Here is a 23,353-nt window from a genome sequence, read left to right as displayed (position 1 = left end):
GTATGATGTCACCCACTATGTCTGTACCACCACCATCAAACCCTCGAACATAGATGCTGTTCTTGTGAATCCTGTCACCATCAACCTTCAGTTTGTTCAATGTAGCCAAAGGACAGATATTGGCACTGGACCCATTATCAATCAGTACTCGAGTGACTACCGAGTCTTTGCACTTCACGGTCAAATAAAGGGCTCTATTATGTTCTGTACTCTCCACATGCAACTCATCGTCTGAAAAAGTGACCCTGTTGACCTCGAAAATCTTGTTTGCTATTTTCTCCAGATGATTCATAGAGATCTTATCCGGAACATGGGTTTCGTTCAGAATTTTCATCAATACCTGGCGATGCTCATCTGAATGGATCAACAACGATAACAATGAGATCTGTGCTGGGGTCTTCCTCAACTGCTCCACAATGGAGTAATCTAGCGCCTTCATTTTCTTTAAAAATTCTTCTGCCTCTTCATCGGTAACTGGATTCTTGGTCGCTACTGGATTGGCCCTTCTTAACTCTGCGGGGGCAAAACACCTTCCCGCACGAGTTAACCCCTGTGCCTCACATATTTTTTCCACAACTTCCTTCCCTTTATGTATTACTATTACCTGACTGTAGCTCAATGGTACAACTTTCTCGCTGATTATCGGCAACTATATTACTGGCCTGATAACAACTGGTCCTATGCATGCCCCCTTCACGGCTAATGGCTCTCTTGATATCCCTTGCACCATTACTTTGACCGGCTCTGGATTCTGGGCAACATTAGACGAACTCTTCCCTATCACCACCACTGGCTTGCCTTCTACCCTTTATGACTGTACTACCGCTTTTTCACTGATCAACTTTTCTTTCGGACTGGCACGGATCATCATTACCGTTTGTGAGGGCTTCTTGAGCTTCCCTCCTTTGTGTACTAGTTCGATCATGTGGGCTTCATGGAGTGCCGACAACGGGTTCTGATTGATATTAGGTGCCTCTGCCTCCTGGACCTCGATCCTATTTGTGTCAATAAGATCTTGTACGACAGTCTTCAACTTCCAACACTTCTCAGTATCATACCCGGGAGCCCCCGAATAATATTCACAACTTACTGAGTGGTCTAGATTTTTGGGAAGGGGATTTGGAAATTTGGACTCCACAGGACTCAACAGGCCTAACTGCCTCAATTTGTGGAACAGAGTAGTATAGGTTTCTCCCAGCAGAGTGAATGTTCTCTGCCTCTGCACCCTTTCATTCCTGAAAGTCTGATTCCCACGGAAACCTGGTCCCGAAGGATTCCTATAGGCCCTTGGTGGTGGATATGTGTTTTGTGGAGGTGGATATGTGTTTTGGGGAGGTGTATATATATTTTGTGGAGGTGGATATGTATTCTGGGGAGACAGCGCACGCCATTGCGGGTGAGCCGGAGGCTGGGTTTAAGTTTGGGCGTGATGGACAGAGAAGTGTGGCTCTTGTGGTGGGTAGAAGGGCTGTGGAGAGCCGTATGGAATGTGGGGGTAATTTGAGTGATGGGGTCTAGGTTGGTAGTGAGGGGGGGGGAACCTCTGGATCTGGACCAAGTACCTGCCTCGACTGTTGCGACATCTTCCCTTTTCTTCTTTCCGAGCGCACCTCCCGTGCCGCTCTGGATGGCCTGAGTGGTTGTTTTAATCGCTGAATAACTCAGGATTTTGTTGGACTTAAGTCCCTCTTCAATCATACCGCCAATTTTTACTACTTCGTTGAAAGATTTGTCAACTGACGTTACCAGGTGACCGAAGTAAGTTGGCTCCAGAGTCTGCAGAAAGTAGTCCACCATTTCCCCCTCTCTCATCGGAGGATCAACTCTTGCCGCCTGCTCTCTCCAGCGGAACCCAAATCCTCGGAAGCTTGCCCCGGGCTTCTTCTCAAGTTTCAGCAATGTGAGACGGTTAGGGACGATCTCAAGGTTGTACTGGAAGTGACCTGCGAATGCTTGTGCTAGATTGTCCCAGGTGTACCACCTGCTCGGATCCTGTCTTGTGTACCATTCCAGTGTAGACCCACTTAGACTTTGACCAAAGTAAGCTATTAGCAGCTCATCTTTACCACCTGCTCCTCTCATCTTACTGCAAAACCCTCGCAGATGTGCCATTGGATCACCGTGCCCCTCGTATAGATCAAACTTTGGAATCTTGAACCCTGCCGGTAGTTGAACATCATGGAAATGACATAGATCTTTGTAAGCTACACTGGCCTGATTGCCTAACCCATGTATATTCCTGAAGGACTGCTCCAGGCTTTTAAATTTTCGAAGCACTTCGTCCTGCTTTGGGCCCTAAGCCAGATTTTCAGCCTCCATCGGGATTTCAAAGTGAGGATTATAAGTATATGGCTCGGGTGCTTTGAGGGTAGGTTCAGAGGGGTAATATTGGTTATCGTGAGCCTGAAACAACGGCTCGCTGGATGATTTTTGCAGCATGGCTGGTGGGGGTGCCACGAAAATAGGAACATTTGGTGGAGGAGGGTTCTGATTGAGTTGTGAAGCTTGGGGATCATAGGCATTTCTTCCCTGGTAGTATTGGTGACTAGGGAAGCTTGTCGAAGGGCCAGAGGGAGGGTATTCCGGCGTGTGTCCTGGTGGGAGAGTGGGAGTAACGGGAGGGCCAGGCATTTTTTGTACCCTAGCTAAGGCCAACAACATTTCTTTCATCTCCTATCTCATCTTATCCATTTCCTCCTTCAGCATTTGATTCTCCGTCCTTTCATCCTCGACACTTTGGTCTGAACTAATCATGCTTTTTAGTACGGGCCCTTTGGATCTTGTTTGGTAATGGTAATCTGCCAGAACGTTCTAACAAACTAACTGGTTCAAAATCTCTGGATAAACAACAAACTTGTTAGCGTTAGAGTTTAACACATATTGCAATTTCACGTTGGGGGATGCAATGTTCCTAGGCAGTTTAACCATTTCTAACATGCATTTGCTTCGGTTACGTGCGTCATTCCGGCCTCTCATAATTGTGCCTCTTCCTTTATTCTATCCTTCTCTATTATTATTTTTCCCATTTTCCTTCTTTTTTAGTGGTGGTCGAATCTTATATGGATTGCCTACGTATCATGTCCCCGCATAAATCAGACCGTGCGTAGTTCTGCCACAAGTGCGGAAAATAAAGACACCATTTTTGGATTTTTCAACCTTTGCTAGCAAAACGTTTTATTACAAGGCAAAACATTTTTGAAAGGAAATTGACAGACTTAATACAGACTACAAACTTTATGCCAAAAAGGGTAATACAAACTCCGACGGACAACAGACTCTGAAGGCAAGGAAAATACAGACTCAAATTATGCATGTTTCAGAGTTTTAAATTTTGGCGCCCACGGGGCGCCATTCGGCCTCGGCGCGGGCTTTGGTGCAAGGCCCCTTTGCATATCTTTCAAATCTTCCATGATCTGGTGGACATAAATCATTATTGAAGCAAAGAAGGTGTTACGAGACATATCCTCACAAGCTAGGCACTTTATGGCGATGTAGTGCCTGATATCGTCGATTCTTCCCTTGATTCTGTTCCTTTCCATAAGCAATCTCTCTATTTGTTGATCCCGTATCCCCAACATTTGAGCGTTGTAAAGGAGTTGATCCTGAAACCCATTCATCTGTGTCTCCATTCGGGCCATTAAATCATAGTAGTGCTTCCTATCTGCTCTGGCATCTCGGGCTTGTCTGAAGATCCGCTCCTTGAGAGTGGATATTGTTTCTCTCAATATAGTGATGTTCCTTTCGTGGTCCCTCTTCATTTGTTGCATAGACCGTGCTCGCTCTTCTGCCTTCTTTATCCATTTCACCTGGATTCTCGCTAGACCAGCTTTAGATTTTTCCAGGTCTTCTTGATACTCGAGGACTTTCTTCTTTAGACCGTTTATGTGCCTTTCATCAGTCCGGCTTCTCTTTGGGTTTCTGGTAGCTATTTTCATTTCCTGGATTTAAGCTTTGAGGACCTCGTTTTCCTGAGCTAGTTTTCTCTTTTCTCCCTCATCTGCAGCGATATGCAAATCTTTCTCAAATTTCAAATCTATAACTTGCTTCTCCAACTTGCCTATCGTAACTCTTTACTCGTGCTCTTTAGCCAACCAATCCCACTGTTCTTGCGACGCCCTGACGAATTCCTGGAGATGGGGTCTTTTGGCCGACCTTTCGTGCTCAAGTTCTCTCATGTACCAAGCAAGGTATCCTGGCGCCACTTCGCCTTTGGCCTGATCTTGCACGCAAGTATCTGCTTTTAAATATTGGCATTCACTCCAAATCTGGTGGACTCTTGGCTCAGGGAACTGTCCGTCAGGTCTAATCTCAATTACTTGAGCACTAAGATCTTCCTCCTGTGGCACTGTTTGGCATCTCTCGAGTTGTCTCAAAACCTGATATGGCGCGTAAGGCTGAATGTTCTTGAGTCCCATCAATAGAAAGTGGGTCCTAGCTGCCGGCATATGGATGACCTCGTCAACGGTCAACCATCCTAGTGTCCACTGTATTTGGCTGGCGGTGAGGGCCTGAAAGAATGATGTCCACGCCGTAACTCCCTCGGGTAGACTGACCCCCTTGATTCTTGTGTAGAACTCTTCTATGCAAGTTTTCTTCGAGGAGCCATAACTCAAGAACTGGGAACGGTGGCAGAGATGCTCAGTCATCCATATTTGTAGCAACAAGTTACACCCCTCGAAAAAGTTCCCTCTGGCTTTATAGGCTGTGAGAGCTCGGAAGATATCAGATACTATCATAGGCACAAGAGTGCTTTTATCTTGAGTGAGCAAGGTACTGACGACCCCGACTATTTTCAGATCAATGTTTCCGTCCTTCCTTGGAAATACCAAAAGGCCCAAAAGGCTATCATAAAAGCCACTCGTCTATGCTCGTCCCACTTCTGACGATTACTTTTGCTGCATAACTTGTTACCCGGGTTGTTGAATCCTCCGACATGACCGTATCCGTCGTATATGAAGCACGGATTACAAAAACCTGCGGCCAAATCTGGGTTGTGGACCGTCTTGGGTATCTTTAATGAATCTAAGAACCGATGCACAGTGATAGCTCTTGGAGCAACCAGGTATTTTTGCCTCAACGGAACTTCAGCATTTTCGATGTACCCGGCTATTTCCTCCAAAGTCGGGGTGAGTTCAAAATCGGAGAAGTGGAAGACATTGTGTGCCGGGTCCCAGCAGGTGACCAAAGCTCTTATGATACCCCCCCGAGGCTGGATTTCCAATAAACTCGTAAGACCTTTTAGATATTTCTTGACCTCATCTTGCCCTTCACCACCTAAATCATCCCACCATAGCCGCAACTTGAAAGGGATTTTAGTCATTGTTGAAAAAGGTTCGTTTTGCATCGTGCTCATCCTGCACATTTATTAAGGTGATTAAAAAAAATAAAATTTATTTGACTCAACAAATTGATTATTTTTTAATTTTTCACCGATTAAAAGGAAGATCTGGTTCCGCACACGACTTTTCAGCACTTCGGGAACGAAGATTTTAAAGCTGGGTGAGTCAACTGGTCAAAAATCCAAAAATGACTAAAAGTGGTTGTTTATGCAAAGTCAGCATTCCGGCGTCCCTTTTGGGAACATTCGGCTATTCTTGCCAAAAACGGCATCACCCGACTTATTTATGTTGACAATTAAAATTTGACATTTTTTGGCTATTTTTGTAAAAGGGGAGGTTGGACCCGATGAGGGTTGCCTACGTATCCCGCACCCTGTGAGAATCAAACCGACGTAGTTTGGGCAGATAAAACTAACTTCTTTTGAAAACAAGACTCTTTTCAATGGCAAATAAAACTATTTTTCATAAACGAAACCCTTTTTTTTGTTCATTTTTCTCAAAAATTCGACAGAGTTTCGACGCTATTTGGACATTGATTTTTTTTCAACACAGGCGATTAACTACATCTATCTCTCTTTTCTCAAAGTATTCAAAAGCCGGTCAGCATGCAAGTCCGAAGCAAACAAATGCATAGGTAGCAAGTTGGATGCAACATGATGGTCTTTTATCGTTTTGGTACACCTGTCCTAGACAGACCCAAACCCTGTGTTGAGCCTCCAAAGTCAAATGCACATGATGCAAACAAACATTCCTACTAGGGATCCGGCATGAAACTGAGTTATTCTAGGTTGGTAACCTGTGTATTTGTTCTAGACTGTGTACCCGAGCGGACAACTCGAGTCGAGGAGGGGGCAACGTACCGGGGACCTGCGAGATCGTCCGGCTTTGTAACTTGTCCAGCCTCTTTCTTATTTCAAGGTATGGAACTAACAGAATAGGGAGTCTCAACCAGCAAGCACATTCCCGAAGGTAAGAAGAGAAGGGTTTCGGCACAGTTTATATACAGTTCAGATAATATTAAAGCGGTAAAAGCAACATTTAGCACATTAGGCCCAAACATGTAAAAATCAGATAATAAACAAAGCCAAATATAACAATTTATCTAAGCTCGAATTCTAAACCCTGAACCAGAGATTCTGGGTTCATTCCCCAGCAGAGTCGCCAGAGCTGTCACACCTCCTTTTTCACCTACACCCCGCAAAGGGGCGTAAAAGAGAGTTTTTCCAATTAAGGGACAATCGAAATGAGATTTATTATTTAATTCAGAGTCGCCACTTAGGAGATTTATGGCGTCCTAAGTCACCGGTTGAATCTCGAATCGAGGAAAAGATTGACTCTGTATTACAGTCCGCGAACCAGAAATCCAAGTAAGGAATTCTGTTAACCCGGGAGAAGGTGTTAGGCATTCCCGAGTTCCGTGGTTCTAGCACGGTCGCTCAACTGTCATATTCAGCTTATTTATCTGATTTTTATACATGTTGAACCTATGTTCAAATTTTTACTGTGTACCGCTTTTATTATTATTATTTTTACCGAGAATTGCAACATCGTGAAAATACATCTCGAACCACGTCACATCAATGCACCCGTGGTTATTGACACATTTCAACTCTGTTGAGATTTGGATTTGGGTCACATAAATGTGCATCCGAGTTTAAGAAGATAACATTATTAAATACGCGCCTAAAGCGACTAGCGTGTCATTATTTTGGGTAGGGCCGTGAAATTTTGCTAAACGACCCATCCCGAAGTCTAAGTAATTTTACCAACACGTATAGAGGGCCCCGCAGCTTGTGTATTTTTGTTTGTCGAGGCTCGTCTCATTCATTATTTTTAAAAGGAATTTGCAACGTCGTGGAAATGCATCTCGAACCACGTCACAATCAATGTACCCGTGATTAGCGACACATTTCGACTTCGTTGAGATTTGGATTTGGGTCACATAAATGTGCACCCGAGTTTAAGAGAGTAAATTATTTAAAGCGCGCCGGAAGTGACTTGCACGTTATTATCTTTTGGGGAAGGCCGTGAAATTCGCTAAACGACCCGTACCTAAGTCAAAGTATTTTAAAAACAAATATTTATTGAGGGCCCCACAATTTTGTATTTTTTTATTCGGCGAGGCTCATCTCATTTTTATTCAAGGATATCCTAAAGCGACTATGATTTTCTATTTATTGGTCTCTAAGAATAAAGAAAAATACTAATCAATTAGCATTAAAAGTTCGGGCTTCAAGTTCAAGTCCGGGTCCAAACAAAAGGAAACACCTTCTAGTTTGAACCCGCTACCTAGCTTAAGATCCGCCGCCTGCCGTTGTAAATATTAACAAACCAGCTACCATTTCGATTCAGTTCAACCTAGCTCTATTATATGAATTGGACTATTGGAATTAACTATGTGGAATACAAAGCCATTTTTTTGAGCTCTTTTTACGATTTGTTGCAAAATGCATCAATGCTTAAAAACTGTCATCAAGCTAACATTAATCACTAACATTTGAGATCTAACATTAGTTACTAACATTATTTGCATTGCTATTTAAAATGATGTTATTTACTCAAGTGAACTCGCAATTTCAGAATTAGACCTATTAAACCAACATGCTGATTTCCATAAACTATTTGAACCTGTTTTGTGACATAAATTATTTGAAACTATTTCACGACTACTGAAAAAAAAGAATTAAATACAGTATATTCCATAACTAGTAATCACCAACTAAGATTAATTACAATTGATATTCCATGTTCGTAGAAATAGATTCAATCAGTCCAGTTTATGCATTTCAAAGTCATTCCAATACATACTATGAAATACCAAGTGAACTATTGCTTATACATCAAAATTAAACACAAAGAAACAATTATTTTCATAAATCCATTCCAACAACTCTTTACTTCTTTTCCCTTAAATTTGAGAGCTTTAGAACGTGTACCTGGATAACTGAAATACAAGAAGATGAAGGAGCAGTCAGCAACAGTAATAACACAGCAACGCAGTAACAGAACAACCCAGTGACAGATTAAAAAGGAGGGAACCAACAGAGTTCCAGCAACACCCAATGAAAACAGTAGCCAATAACCAATAGCAAACTCAGGAAGAACCAATTGAAACCCCAGAAATACCAAACAACAACACCAATGAAACAACAACAGTACTAGTTTTGATATTCAGTAGTAACAGAAAAGACTCACTTTTCAGTTTCTTAGCTCTCCAAACACTGAACCTTTTAGGATGAAAAACCAGCCTGTTTTTTACTCTCAAATTACTGAACTTTTAAATGTTAAAAATCCAGCCTAAACTCTCTGAAAAAAAGACTGAAAGAGAACTCCTCTTTTTCTTCCAAAAACCAGCCCCTTTTCTGTCTTGAAATGACCCTATTTATAACCCAAAAACAGGTATGGACAACATATTTTAATCAATCCTTTTTAAGCTTTTCATACCATTATGTTTTGTTCCCCACACTTGCATGTCTTGTTCCCCACTAGCAAATGTCTTGTTCCCCACTAGCAAATGTCTTGCCCCACTATGTATTAAACAATGCCTTATTTTAATATTATTAGTTCTTAGTGGACAGAGCATTCAAATTAATCATTTTTAAAACTTTAAATCCCAAAATACCCCTGAAACTATTGAAATTACCATTCTACCCCATCAGCTATATCCAATCCTCCTAATCAATTAACCAAACTATAGCAGTTATAACCAATCTTAATTGAGAAATCCTAACAATTGACTAATTAAACACATGAAACTAACTCCCAATCAACAACATTAGGACAATTCAACAAGGCAGATTCATATCAGAACAAACTTAACAGAACAATCAGGTATATCCAAATCACTAAACACAATCATCAATTGAACTCAAAACAGTAGGAAAGTCGTCAAAATGCATACACATATAATTTCAACGAATATGTAGTAGGATACTTCATGCGAAAACTTTATCAAAATGAACCCACATTAAAACGAAACCACAAATAGATCCGTGAATAGCATAGATTCGAGGTAAGAGATATGACCTTTACTACTGCACTTTCTTGCTCTGTTACACACAGTGAAAATGAAACTAAAAGAAAAAACAAAAAATCCGTGAACGCGCTATGGCTGACCTTTATGCTAATGATCCGACGTCGAACAATGCTGAACTTCCGATGAAACACAACTTCATTCACAACACTGTTTCGACGCTTGACTAACAAACACAGACTCGGACGGAACCTCAACGCACTGCCTCGATGTACGACTGAGCATGAACTTGAATGGTTGGTCTCGTTTTGGACTGGAGGGTGGCTGGTCTCGTTTTGGACTAGAGGGTGGCTATGGAGAAGGTGAGGCGGGCTGTTTCAGGTAGTCAAACAAACTGATGGAGAAGGTTGGCTAGTGGTCATTAGTAGTAAGGCTGGCGTGAAGGGAGGTGGTTGTGGTGGGCTTGAGGCGGGCTGTCGACGAGTGATGGAGTCGCCGATGGTCATTGGACGTCGATGGAGAAGGCTGACAGCCATGGATGTCGACGGGAGCTTGGAGATGGCAGTGGGGGGGGTCGTTGGTTCGAAGAAGAAGAAGAAGGAGGGTAGCCATGGAGGTTGAGGGAGCTTGGAGATGGCAGTGGGAGGGTCGTTGGTTCGAAGAAGAAGAAGGAGGGGGCGGGTGGTTTAGGGTTTTTGGATTGAAAATGCAAATGAAAAATGGGGAAGGGGAATGGTTGTTTGGGCTATGGGGCAGACCGAGTCGGGGATGGGGTATGGGCTGGGTATCCGGGTTTCAATTTCAAAGGGGAAGAAAAATTATTTGGGATGATGGACTTTAAATTGATTTGGCCCAAATATGACTTAACGCTCTTTCATTTTGCCTTTCTTTTCTTAAACTAATAAAACTAAAAATTCCAAAAATCCTAAATTAACTTATAGGACTAGATTAATTTATGAAAGTACTAACTAACTTTTAATAACAATTAACACACACAATCAAATAAAATCACATAACTTGGACATGAAATGCTAAAAATGCAAAAAATATATTATTTTGTGATTTTCTTTCTCTTAAAAACAAAACATGGTTCAATTAATTCCTAAGTGCACAATTAAATCTTAAATGTGCATGCAACATATATTTTTGTATTTTTAATTAATTAAAACAAACTAAACATTCACAGACAAAAATATTTATCCAAAATGTCATGCAAAGTTCTCAAAATTGTACCCATAGGCAATTTGTTTTATTTTTCGATTTCTTTGGGAGTAGTTTTCGTGAAGCAAAAATCACGTGCTCACATGGACAAGGTGACAAAGCTGAATGCAACAACTCCCCGGGTTGATGAATCATCGGAGCATGTCTTTGACATTCATCATATTTTCGTATGAACTCCTTCACGTCTTTTTCCATATCGATCCAGTAGTAGCCGACTTTTGAACCAATAATTTCCACAGGTGCCTTCATGGATTTCCCTCAGAATATACTCGGTATCTACAGGCCTAACACATATCACGAGCGGGTCATTGAATGTCCTTCTGAACAGGGTTCCGTCTTTAAAAAACTAAATCGGGTTGCCTTTTGTACGCAGGGCCCTCGATTCTTTTGGATCCGAGGGCAGTTTATTCTATATATTTGTTTCTCCAATCCCAAGTTAGGCTCGTTGAGTTTATCTCGACATGGCCTTCTTCTACTATCGAGTTAAACTCGTTGTCCTCGACCGACTATCCTAAGTTAGCAAGGGCATCGGCCTCACTGTTTTGATCCTGAGGTACGTGTTGCAAAGTTCACTCCTTGAACCGATGTAATGTTACCTATAACTTATCTAGGTATATTTGCATTCATTCTTCTCTGACCTTGAATGTCCCATTAACGTGGTTCACCATGAAGAGGGAGTCACACTTATATCATGGCCTCATATTCGGCCTCGTTGTTAGTCAATTTCACAGTCCTAATAGATTATCTAACTACACTGCCCGTTGATGGCTTTAATACAATACCAAGTTCGGACCTTTTTACGTTCGAGGCACCGTCCGTAAAGAGGGTCCAAATTCCCGAAGACGTCCCCGATTTCACCAACAACTCTCTTTCGACCTCAGGTATTAGGGATGGCGTAAAGTCAGCCACCAAGTATGCCAAAATTTGAGATTTAATGGCGGTCCCAGGTCGATATTCAATATCATACCAGCTGATCTCCACGGCCCATTTGGCCAATCCTCCCAAGAGCTCCGGCTTATGCATTATATTTCGCAATGGGTAAGTAGTCACAACACATATATGATGACATTGAAAATATGGTTTCAGCTTTTTAGAGACACTTAGCAAAGCGAGTGCCAATTTTTCTATGTGAGGATACCTAGTTTTGGCCTCACCTAGAGTTCTGCTAACATAGTAAATTGGAAATTGAGTACCTTCCTCTTCCCGGACCAGGACTCCACTTACCGCTATCTCTGATACTGCCAAGTACAGGTATAGTTGTTCGTCTGTCTTCGGCGTGTGAAGCAGCGGTGGGATCGATAGATACAGCTTGTGTTCCTCCAAGGCCCGTTAGCACTCCGGGGTCCATAAGAAGTTATTCTTCTTCTTCCATAGTGAGAAGAATCGGTGACTCTTAAAGGAAGACCTTGAGATGAATTTCCCTATGGCGGCTATGGGTCCAGTTAATCTTTGCACTTTTTTCATATTGTCCACAACCGTGATATCTTCAATGGCCTTGATCTTGTCGGGATTGATCTTGATTCCCCGGTAGGATACCGTGAATCCAAGGAATTTGCATGATCTGACTCCAAACACACATTTCTTTGTGTTCAGCTTCATATTGTACTTCTTCAATATGTTGAAAGTTTCCTTCAAATGTCTTAAATGGTCCTCTGCCCACAGGGACCTAACCAACATATTGTCAATATAAATCTCCATTGATTTTCCTATTTGTTCCTCAAACATCTGGTTTACTAGGCGTTAATAAGTGGCACCAACATTTTTTTAATCCAAATGTCATCACGTTATAGAAGTATGTGTCGTACTTAGTGATGAAGGAGGTTTTTTCCTGATCACCCGGGTTCATCCGTATTTGGTTGTACCCGGAGTAGGCGTTGAGAAAACTGAGAATCTCGTGGCCAGTCATTGCACCGATCATGCGATCTATGTTGGGCAAAGGGAATGAGTCCTTGGGACATGCCTTATTCAAATCCTTATAGTTTACACACATTCTTAATTTAATCCTTTTGTTAGGGACTACCACTACGTTTGCTAACCAATGCAGGTATTTAACCTCCCGAATGGACCCTATTTTAATAAGTTTAGATACCTCATCCTTGATAAAAACATATTTGACCTCGGACTGGGGTCTTCTCTTTTGCTTGACCGGCTGGAACTTCGGTTCCAGGCTTAGCTTGTGAGTGGTAATCTCCGACGGGATCCCTGTCATATCAAGGTGGGACCACGTGAAATAATCTATGTTAGCTATAAGAAATTGAATGAGTTTTTTTCTGAGCTCGGGACTTAACCCTGTGCCCAGGTATACCTTTTGATCGGGTAGATGCTCGAGCAATGTGACATGTTCCAGCTCCTTGACCGTCGATTTAGTGGTGTTAGAATCATCAGGGGCTATAAAAGACATGAGAACCCCGTAATCATCGTCTTCATCAGTCCCCTGCTTCTCTAGTTGGGTCGAAGTTGGTGTCGGTAATTGCTATTTAGCTTCTTGCTTGGTAACCGAACTTGGCCCCTTTGTCGTTGCAAGTGCGGATATCGGAATCGCCTCTTCGACCGCAAACATTTCCTTTTGCGACTAGTTGTTCTTTGTAGATTGTTTTAATCCTCATAGTGTTGGGAATTTTAATGCTTGGTGCAGAGTAGAGGGAACTGCCCTCATGTTGTGGATCCATGGCCTCCCGAACAGAGCATTGTACCTCATGTCTCCTTCAATCACATAAAACTTGGTTTCTTGGATGGTTCTGGTGGCATTCATCGGTAATGTTATCTCCCCCTTAGTGGTTTCATATGCCATGTTGAATCCGTTTAGAACTCAGACTACAAGCTCGATTTGATCTTGTAGGTCGAGTTGTTCTACAACCCTCGATAGGATGATGTTGTCCGAGCTACCTAGATCAATCAACACACGCTTAACTCGAGATTTATTTATGCGTACAGATATTACCAGTGCATCATTGTAGGGTTACACGATCCCTTATGCATCCTCGTCGTTGAAAGACAAGGTTCCTTCTGGTATGTAATCTCGAGTCCGGTTTTCCTTGTGATGGATACTTTGGTGCATTTCAACATCGGCCCTTGGGGGACATCGACCCTACCGATGATCATGTTAATGATTTGTTGAGGTTCTTCTTGTTCGGTCTGTTTATTAGAATCCCTATTCCTAAAATGATTCTTGGCTCGGTCGCTCCGGAATTCTCAAAGGTGACCGTTGTTGAATAACCGGGCCACCTCCTCCCTCAACTGTCGGCAATCCTTTGTTCTGTGGCCGTGAGTGCCATGATATTTGCACATCTGGATAGGATCCTTTGGGATGGATCTGATTGTATAGGTCGAGGCCATTTGGTGTCCTTGATGCGTCCGATAGCTGATACAATGGCGGCGATATCGACGTTGAAGTTGTACTCCGATAATCTTAGTGCTTATTTAGGCCCCGACGGGCGTGTCGAAGCTGTTTTTTGCTCATGAGTTTGCGATTGCTCTAACCTCGATCACTTCTCCTTTCATTTCTTATAGAGTTTCACTCGGAGCCACTACTTCTTCAGTCTCTGTTGTATGGTTGATAGCGATCCCTGTTTGATCTCGATTCATGATAGATGTCTCTACTGACTTTATCGACGGCTCTGACGGGATAAACGGATCCAGAAGGGGCCCCAAGCTGATCATCTTTGACCCTAATTTTTGATTGATACAGATTATGGACATTGGCCCAAGTGACAGCCGGATATTCTACCAAGTTTTATTTCAACTGATGTGAAGCCAACGAGCTCCGAATGTTGATTCCTTGGGTAAAAGCCTGAACTGCCCAATCATCAGCGACCGGTGGAAGGTCCATCCTTTCCATTTGAAATTGGCACATGAATTCTTTAATCATCTCATTATCCTTCTGTTTTACTTTGAAAGGTCTGACTTCCTGGTCTGGACCTTAATAGCTCCGACGTGCGCTTTTACGAAGGAATATGCAAGCATAACAAACGAGTCAATAGAATTAGGAGGTAAGTTGTGATACCATATCACAACTCCCTTTGATAGGGTTTCCCCTAACTTTTTCAACAAGACAGACTCGATCTCATCATCCTCCAAGATGTTCCCTTTGATGGCACATGTGTAAGAGGTTACATGCTCATTTGGGTTGGTCGTTCTGTTGTACTTAGGAATCTTAGGCATGCAGAACTTCTTAGGGATCAGCTTTGGAGCCGCATTCGGACGAAAAGGTTTTTGCACGAACTTCCTGGAATCCAGGCCTTTCAATATCGGCGGCGCTCCTAGGATTTGGTCAACCCTGGAATTGTAGGTTTCCACCTTTTTGTCATTAACTTTGATTTTCTTCTCCCCTGATTCTACCCGTTTTGTCAGTTCCTCAAGCATCTTTATGATCTCGGGATTAGACCCTGATTCATTTTCATTCGACCTTTGTGCGACCGGTTCATCCCTGCAGGTGACTTCCAGGGACAGATTGGGTTCAATTCTGCTCGGTGCGCAGTTTTGGTTCTATAACTGGGCTATCACCGCTTGTTGAGCCTGCAACATTTCGAAGATCATCCGTAAATTGATCCCGTCTCCCTCAATATTTTGCGTATTTTGAGCTTCTGATCGGGCTCCACCACAGACGCTATTCTCGGGGTCGATAGGCAGATTTCTGTTGCTCGCCACATGTGAGTTAGCATCAATCAGGTCCGTGGCTGAAATTCTGATGTGATCAATCGGCGATACCCCATCACTGGGTACTATGTTATTATTTTCACCGTGATGGCCAAACTCATTGTCAACATGCAGGGTTGCTGATTGTGAGTTTGACATTTTGAGTTTTAACTTGAAATTAGAAGCACTTCAAAGAACAAGTGTAAAGCAGTATGTGTTATGAAATTATATTAAATAATCACTATTATCCTTAGCCCACGGTGTGCACCAAACTGTTTGCCCTAAAAATTGGATAACAATTGAATTTGTAAGTGGTTTTAAGCATATGCAGATTAACTTGACACAAAATGATAAATAAAGTTGCAATTGAAATACACAATGATAAATGTCACACCTCCTTCTTCCGCACCCGAGGGGCGAGAGGGGAGTTTTTTCCAATTAAAGGACAATCGAAACGGGATTTATTTATTTATTTCAGAGTCGCCACTTGGGAGATTTAGGGTGTCCCAAGTCACCAATTTTAATCCCGAATCGAGGAAAATAATGACTCTATATTACAGTCTGCGTACCACAAATCCGGATAAGGAATTCTGTTAACCCGGGAGAAGGTGTTAGGCATTCCCGAGTTCCGTGGTTTTAGCACGGTCGCTCAACTGTTATATTCAGCTTATTTATCTGATTTTAAATACAATTATGAACCAATGTGCCAATTTTAACTTTTTACCGCTTTATTATTGTTATTTCAAAAGAATGTGAACATCGCTTAAAACACGTCTTTGGATTGCGTCATATGAAATGCACCCACAATCCGGAACGCATTTTATTTGATGTTTTGAGATTTGGATTTGGGTCACATGAAATGCACGCCCAAGTTTAAGAAAATAGATTATTAAACACGCGCCTAAAGAGACTATCGTGTTATTTTTTGGGAAGGTCACGAAATTCACTAAGCGGCCCTCCTGAATTCTAAGTAATTTAAAACAAGTATTCACTGAGGGCCCCGCAATTTGTATTTTTATTCGGCGAGGCTCATCTCGTTCTTATTTTTAAAAGGATATCCTATAGCAACTACGTTTCTTGTCGTGTTTGTCTATATCAATCGAAAGCAGTAGATAGTCCTAATTAATTAATGCTTGCAAGTTATTTATAACAGAATTTGGAAATGCTTGAAATCAGGAACAAGGCTGCGTGCACAGTCAGTCGAATAAATAATCATGGGCCCAAATTCGACCCATGCATGATGGGCCAAACCTGGGCCACTGCTTGCTCGAAGCAGGCCTGCTTGGCCTGTTTTGACCTGAACTCGACCTTCACGGGGTTTGTATTACAAATTCCCTGTTCTTTGTCTTAACAGGTGGTTTATCAATTATATGAGACCATTAATCAGAAAAAGGAAGAATTTTAACCCCTTGTGTACAATTTTCGTGTTTGGCATATGTTACAGTATATACGGCAAAGTAAACTAAATCTGAGATGCAACCTAGTTCATTGAGACCACTTTTATCTAACAGCTTATATATACCATTATCATTCGATACCCTACATTGACATCAACTAGGCTTGTAAGCTAAATTCAGTATCCCAAAATATGAGCTATTAGACATTACATGCCATTCAACACAGCAGTACATATGTATAAACAACATCCGCAGATCTTCTCTTTTATACTCATTGCTCAAACTTTCGAGTTACATTGGTAGTGTAATTGTGTACCTGGTATAGAGGACAAAGAAGAAAGGAATGATCAGCTGGGTAGTATGCAGTAAACACAGCAACAACAGATACACCGCAACAGCACAGCAACAAACCAACAACCAAAATTGTTTTCCACAGCCCACAGACAACCAGCAATATTTCCCAGAACAGAAGAACTAACAGATAGTCGAGTAATCCCAGGAAAGAGTAGAGAAACCACAGTACTAACAGAGTGTTCAATGCAGCAACACCAACAGTTCAACAACCATAAACAGCTTAGTCAATGCAAGCAACAGAACTTGGCCAAGACAGCTTGACCAAAATGCACTCTTATACCACTTTCAGACAGTGGTTGGTTGCAACGTTTACTGGAAGCTACCTTATGTTTTTCAGTTTTTCTTTTGACTCACTAGACCTCTCTTCAGATTAAAACTCTAGCCTTAAGACTGAAAATTTTCACTTTGTTTTCTCTTTTTTCTGAAGACTAAAAGTCCAGCCCTGTTTAAGTTCTCAAATGGCCTATTTATAAGCCAAATGAACCAGTGCAGTTAAGCTGCCTTTTTGCTGCAACTTGCAGCCTGCCCATACTCTGTTAAACCCATGCTTGAGCATCTTTTGATGCCAGCCATCGGTTCCCCACGCCTGGTTTTGTTTAATCAAGAGTTATGGGCTCATTTTATTATTCATTTTAAGCCCCACACCCTTGTGTCTTGTTCCCCATTGGTATTAGTTTAATCTTAATTAGTACCCTACTTGTCAGCTTCATTTAAACTAACCTTTTCTGCCCTTTTCCAAACCACAGAATACCCTTGCTAGCCCTTGATTATCACTGCCCTGCCCATTGCAGTATCAGGGCACTTTGGGCTTTGATCATTCGATTTCAGAACTGCCCCAGCCTGGCTTTTTAATTGTTTACAAGGTAGTTACAAACTAACATTCATAGGCAATGCCCAATTCAAATCACAATACAGGCCCATTCAGAATATTTGAACATTCAGTCGTAGGAGACTAATCGACGACATTTATCAGGTCGACTACACTAATTATAACGGGTAATAATCAGTCGCTCATATAAACAATACGTTCAGGGACCTAAAGGGTATCATACAACTCTTGTTCGATTACTGGGCCTATATGAATTAACTCATTTGACGACTAACCTAATTGACGATCATGTTTATCACAGAGTGTATTCAGAACACAAACAGAAGACAATCGACCAAATAAAAAGGCCTTTAACAGAGATGGAAGAAATCCGAATGAAAAATAACAACATAACAAACAAACACCACGAAACATGCTGACAACTTGATTAGAACTAAAACAAAAGAAAGGAAAACTTACCAAAAGAGTTTGAAATCAAAACGGACCCAAATCAGATTCAACTTCGAACTTTTGAGGCCGAACAAACTTTAATCAGGGTGTTCTCACATGAGAACACCTTGATTAAGGTCTATTAGACCTCAAACCCTTGTCCAGACCGGCCGGATTCCCCAGGTGCATGTGTTCTAAGGTCTGGATTTCCAGATCTGATTTTTAGGGAGTTGTGGGTAGATTCAGACCAAACCAAGCTTGGTTTGGTCACGAGGAAGGTCAGGGGAGTGGCTGATACAAAGATGGTGAAGTTTTGTGTAGATCGAGTTTTGTCTCGAATCTTCAAATCCAGATTCGAGACGATAGGAGATGATTCGAGGTTCGTGGTTAGTGGATTCGTGTTCAGGGTAGTGAGGGGGTCTTAGGGTGTTCAGGGGGTGGCCACCGGCGTTCGTGCCGCCGACTTTAATGGCGAAGGAAACTAGGGCGGCGTTAGGGTTTGGGGGTTTCAGGGTTCGGGGAAGGAGATGACTGAAGGGGGGGTTCGGATAGGGGGTGCGGGGTAAAGGGCTGAGTTTATATATGGGGAGGTTGATTGGATCTGAGCCGTTAGATCATATGATCTCAACGGCTTGGATCTGAGGGTGAGAAATGAGACGGTGTCGTTCGGTAGCTAAACGGGGTCGTTTGGTTTAAGTGAGGGGTTGGGTCGGATTGGTTATTGGGTCGGGTTTGAACACGGGTTGCTAAAAGGGGATCTGAGCCGTTGGATTGGCCTGGACAGACGGCTCAGATTGATTTGCCTGAAACGGCGTCGTTTCAGGAGAGGCCTGGGCAGCCGGATTTGGACTGGGTCTGGGCCTGTTATTTTGTTTAATTTCTTTTGGCCCAAACCAATTTCCTTCCCTTTTTGTTTTCTAATTTCATTTTTCTTTTAAAACAAAAATAAAATAATAGATAATAAAATAACGAAATTAAAACTAAACAACAATGTAACATTTTAACACAATTATCACAAAATATTTAAGTAAGTTAACTAAAAGCCTAGAACGGACGATGCACACATATATATATATATATTTTGAATTTTCTTTTACTGACACATATTTTTGTATTTTTGTTTGATAATGACTGGATGCAAAATGGACAGACCCATAAATGACCAACAACACATGTTACGGAAAGATTGAAAAATTGTACAGCGAAATCATTTGTCACTATTTTTTTTTTGTTTTCCTTTTGGAGTGATTGCTCGTGAAGCAAAAATCACGTGCTTACAGCTGCCCCTCTTTGCACGAAGACACGAAGGGTTTTCGCGCAAAGATAAAGCGAGCGATTTTTGCCCGTCCGAATACTCCTTGTGAAACATTTTTTGAAAAGGATTTGACCGAACCTTTGCTTCAGAGGTTTCCTACATATCCTGGGCTGAACAGGAATCAGGTCAATGTAGTTCGGGAAATTTTGGTAGCTGGGACTACCGTGTGACCGTAGTGTTTGCTGTTGTTGTGCGCTGTTGTATGCTGCTGTAGGATGTTACTGCTCAACCGATCTCCCTGTTACATTGATCTAAAAGGAAAGACAAGAAGCTAAGCTAGACTGAGGATCATGAAATCTTGTCCATCTTCAACTTGTTCTTGCTGCCTTGCTTTCTTGTCGGCTAACGCTTTCCTCTGATGCCTTTATCTTGTGACTTTGGTAGAGGACGCCGGTCCTTCACTGACGTTTGAATGCCAGTTTTCATCACTTTGCTTGATCCGCTGGGAACAATGCCCTCTTCTTCAAACCTTTCAAGTGTTTCTTTGGTGGTATGGCTTTTCATCAAAATTGTTATGTTGGGCATGCTATAACGTTCCCAAACTGTTTCTTTTGAGACGCGTTCCTTCTTCCTTTTGAATTGCGCGCTTGCCTCCGCAGTTGTCTGCTTCTTGGTACTGGGGATTTTATTGTTTCCTATTTGGGGCTCTCTGTTGTACCCTTCCGTCTTCAGGTGGGGTGACTGATTCCAAAATCTAGAGCTAAAGAGTATTCCCGCATTATACTGGTGGGCGACCTAGAACTTGAAAGTATTCCCGCATTATACTGGTGGGCGACCTAGAACTTAAATGTATTCCCGCATTATACTGGTGGGCGACCTAGAACTTAAATGTATTCCCGCATTATACTGGTGGGCGACCTAGAACTTAAATGTATTCCCGCATTATACCGGTGGGCGACCTAGAACTGAAATGTATTCCCGCATTATATTGGTGGGCGACCTAGAACTTAAATGTATTCCCGCATTATACTGGTGGGCGACCTAGAACTTAAATGTATTCCCACATTATACTGGTGGGCGACCTAGAACATAAATATATTCCCGCATTATACTGGTGGGCGACCTAGAACTTAAATGTATTCCCGCATTATACTGGTGGGCGACCTAGAACTTAAATGTATTCCCGCATTATACTGGTGGGCGACCTAGAACTTAAAAGTATTCCCGCATTATACTGGTGGGCGACCTAGAACTTAAATGTATTCCCGCATTATACTGGTGGGCGACCTAGAACTTAAAAGTATTCCCGCATTATACTGGTGGGCGACCTAGAACTTAAATGTATTCCCGCATTATACTGGTGGGGCGACCTAGAACTTAAAAGTATTCCCGCATTATACTGGTGGGCGACCTAGAACTTAAATGTATTCCCGCATTATACTGGTGGGCGACCTAGAACTTAAAAGTATTCCCGCATTATACTGGTGGGCGACCTAGAACTTAAATGTATTCCCGCATTATACTGGTGGGCGACCTAGAACTTAAATGTATTCCCGCATTATACTGGTGGGCGACCTAGAACTTAAATGTATTCCCGCATTATACTGGTGGGCGACCTAGAATTTAAATGTATTCCCGCATTATACTGGTGGGCGACCTAGAACTTAAATGTATTCCCGCATTATACTGGTGGGCGACCTAGAACTTAAATGTATTCCCGCATTATACTGGTGGGCGACCTAGAACTTAAATGTATTCCCGCATTATACTGGTGGGCGACCTAGAACTTAAATGTATTCCTGCATTATACTGGTGGGCGACCTAGAACTTAAAAGTATTCCCGCATTATACTGGTGGGCGACCTAGAACTTAAATGTATTCCCGCATTATACTGGTGGGCGACCTAGAACTTAAATGTATTCCCGCATTATACTGGTGGGCGACCTAGAACTTAAATGTATTCCCGCATTATACTGGTGGGCGACCTAGAACTTAAAAGTATTCCCGCATTATACTGGTGGGCGACCTAGAGCTTAAATGTATTGAAATTGCTTCCGCATTTTTCGAGAAAATTTTCGACAATCGGCAGAAAATTTTCTGCCCCGGCTTTTTGGTGACTTCCATGGCGTTGCATCTTGCTGCCATCATCAATTCTTTGTTCTCCTGCAACAGACAAAAGGATTTAGTCAGTTTTAATCGTGGTGGTAGAGGGTGCCTTTCTGGCGAGCAATTTTTCTCTCTTCCCCTTTCTTGCTCTTCGTCCCCATAATTGGTTGGCGGGCAAAGTTGCCTGTTGGGGGTCTCTAGCCTGCTGGGGATTGGTTTTCAATTTATCCCTTTTTCTGCTTTCTCTTTAAACACATGATGTGGGAGTCTGCTTCTAACTCCCGAAACCACTCCCTTTTGGAGCTTACTTCTTCCAAAATTTCCGGGCACAATCACTGCATTGCCTGGGACCGGCCTTTAAGACTGTTTGTATTATCCTGCATTGGATGAATTCCCCTTCGGTTCCTGGTAGTAAGCTTTGAAAAATCCTTTCAAGACACATTTTAGGAAAAGAAACAAAAGATATGGAAAGGAGAAAATCTTTCTGAACCAATATTTTGTGGGAGGAGACAATCAAAAGAACTTATCTGGAGGACACAAATGGTCCCCGTGATCATGGCGTGCACCATAGATTCCCGACCCAGTCTATTTGTATCAATTGATTTGCCCGATGGTTTGACTTGATGGGGATGATAAATGAGTGTTCATTTCGTTTCGAATGTGGTAGCTTTGCTGATCTATCTCGTCGCCTCATAGTGCCCTTCGAGGGGTTTTCACTAATGAGACTCTCTCTTTTCTCTCATCTCCCGTCGCCTTATGGTGCCTGTGAAGGTTTTCACCAATAAGACTCTCTCATTTCATACCTCTCATCTTACATCGCCTCTCGGTGCCTGCGAAGGTTTTCACCGATGAGACTCTCTCATTTTATTTCTTTCGAGGAATCGGGGCGTTGTAGATACGACCCTCTCTTCTGGAGATTCCTTTGACCATCAATTCATCCCCAGTCTTGCGATCCTCTTCTTTGCTGGGGATCGGTGTATTATTCTCGGTCTTATTTACCTGACTCGACATCTCTTGAACATTGATCGGGAGGTCTTTTGGACGTTGATGTTGGTTTTGGGTGTGGAGTTAAAGAAAGGCTATAAAATTGAAAATAATTTGATGGGTGATGTGCTACAACTTTTGGAATCAAACCTTTGTTGGAACTTAAAAACCTAACCTCTGCCCCAGTTTTCTTGCTTGGGGAATTTTATTTCTTTACACTTATGTTGAGCCATGCGCGTTACGCACATTGTGCCATATTGTGCACACTATGTACATTATGCATCCTATATTCATTATGATGCATACTATGACCGAGCCGTGAGGCGCCTACGTATCCTCTTTGAGGAATCAGGTCAAACGTAGTTCCCACAGTTTTGTATTTCTTGTGATTTTATCTTCTTTTTTTCTTTTTTCTTTTCTTTTTTTTCTTTTCATTTTTTTTTCATGTCTTTTCCTTATTTTCATTTTCTTCTTTTTCATGTCTTTCCCATTATTGATTCCAAAAGATGGGTATGAAAGAATAACTTAAGGCTCAAAGGGGGAAGCAAGGGTTAAACAGTGTTTGGGTAGAAGAAAGAATTGCCTCCGTCATCTCATTATCCAATAAATGCCAAATACAAACAAATAGACCAAAAATTGCCATAATTAAAGAAGTTACGCATAATATCTCTTGACTGCATCTGAATTGATAGCCATGTCGACACATCTACCTTCGACATCTGTCAAACACAAAGCACCGTTGGACAATACTCTGGTCACGATATAAGGCCCTTGCCAATTTGGGGCGAATTTGCCTTTTGCCTCGACCTGATGTGGGAGGATCTTCTTTAA

Source organism: Nicotiana tabacum, chromosome 10, assembly GCF_000715075.1.
Source record: "Nicotiana tabacum cultivar K326 chromosome 10, ASM71507v2, whole genome shotgun sequence".
In the NCBI taxonomy this organism is placed as follows: domain Eukaryota; kingdom Viridiplantae; phylum Streptophyta; class Magnoliopsida; order Solanales; family Solanaceae; genus Nicotiana; species Nicotiana tabacum.
This window is presented reverse-complemented; position numbering follows the sequence as displayed.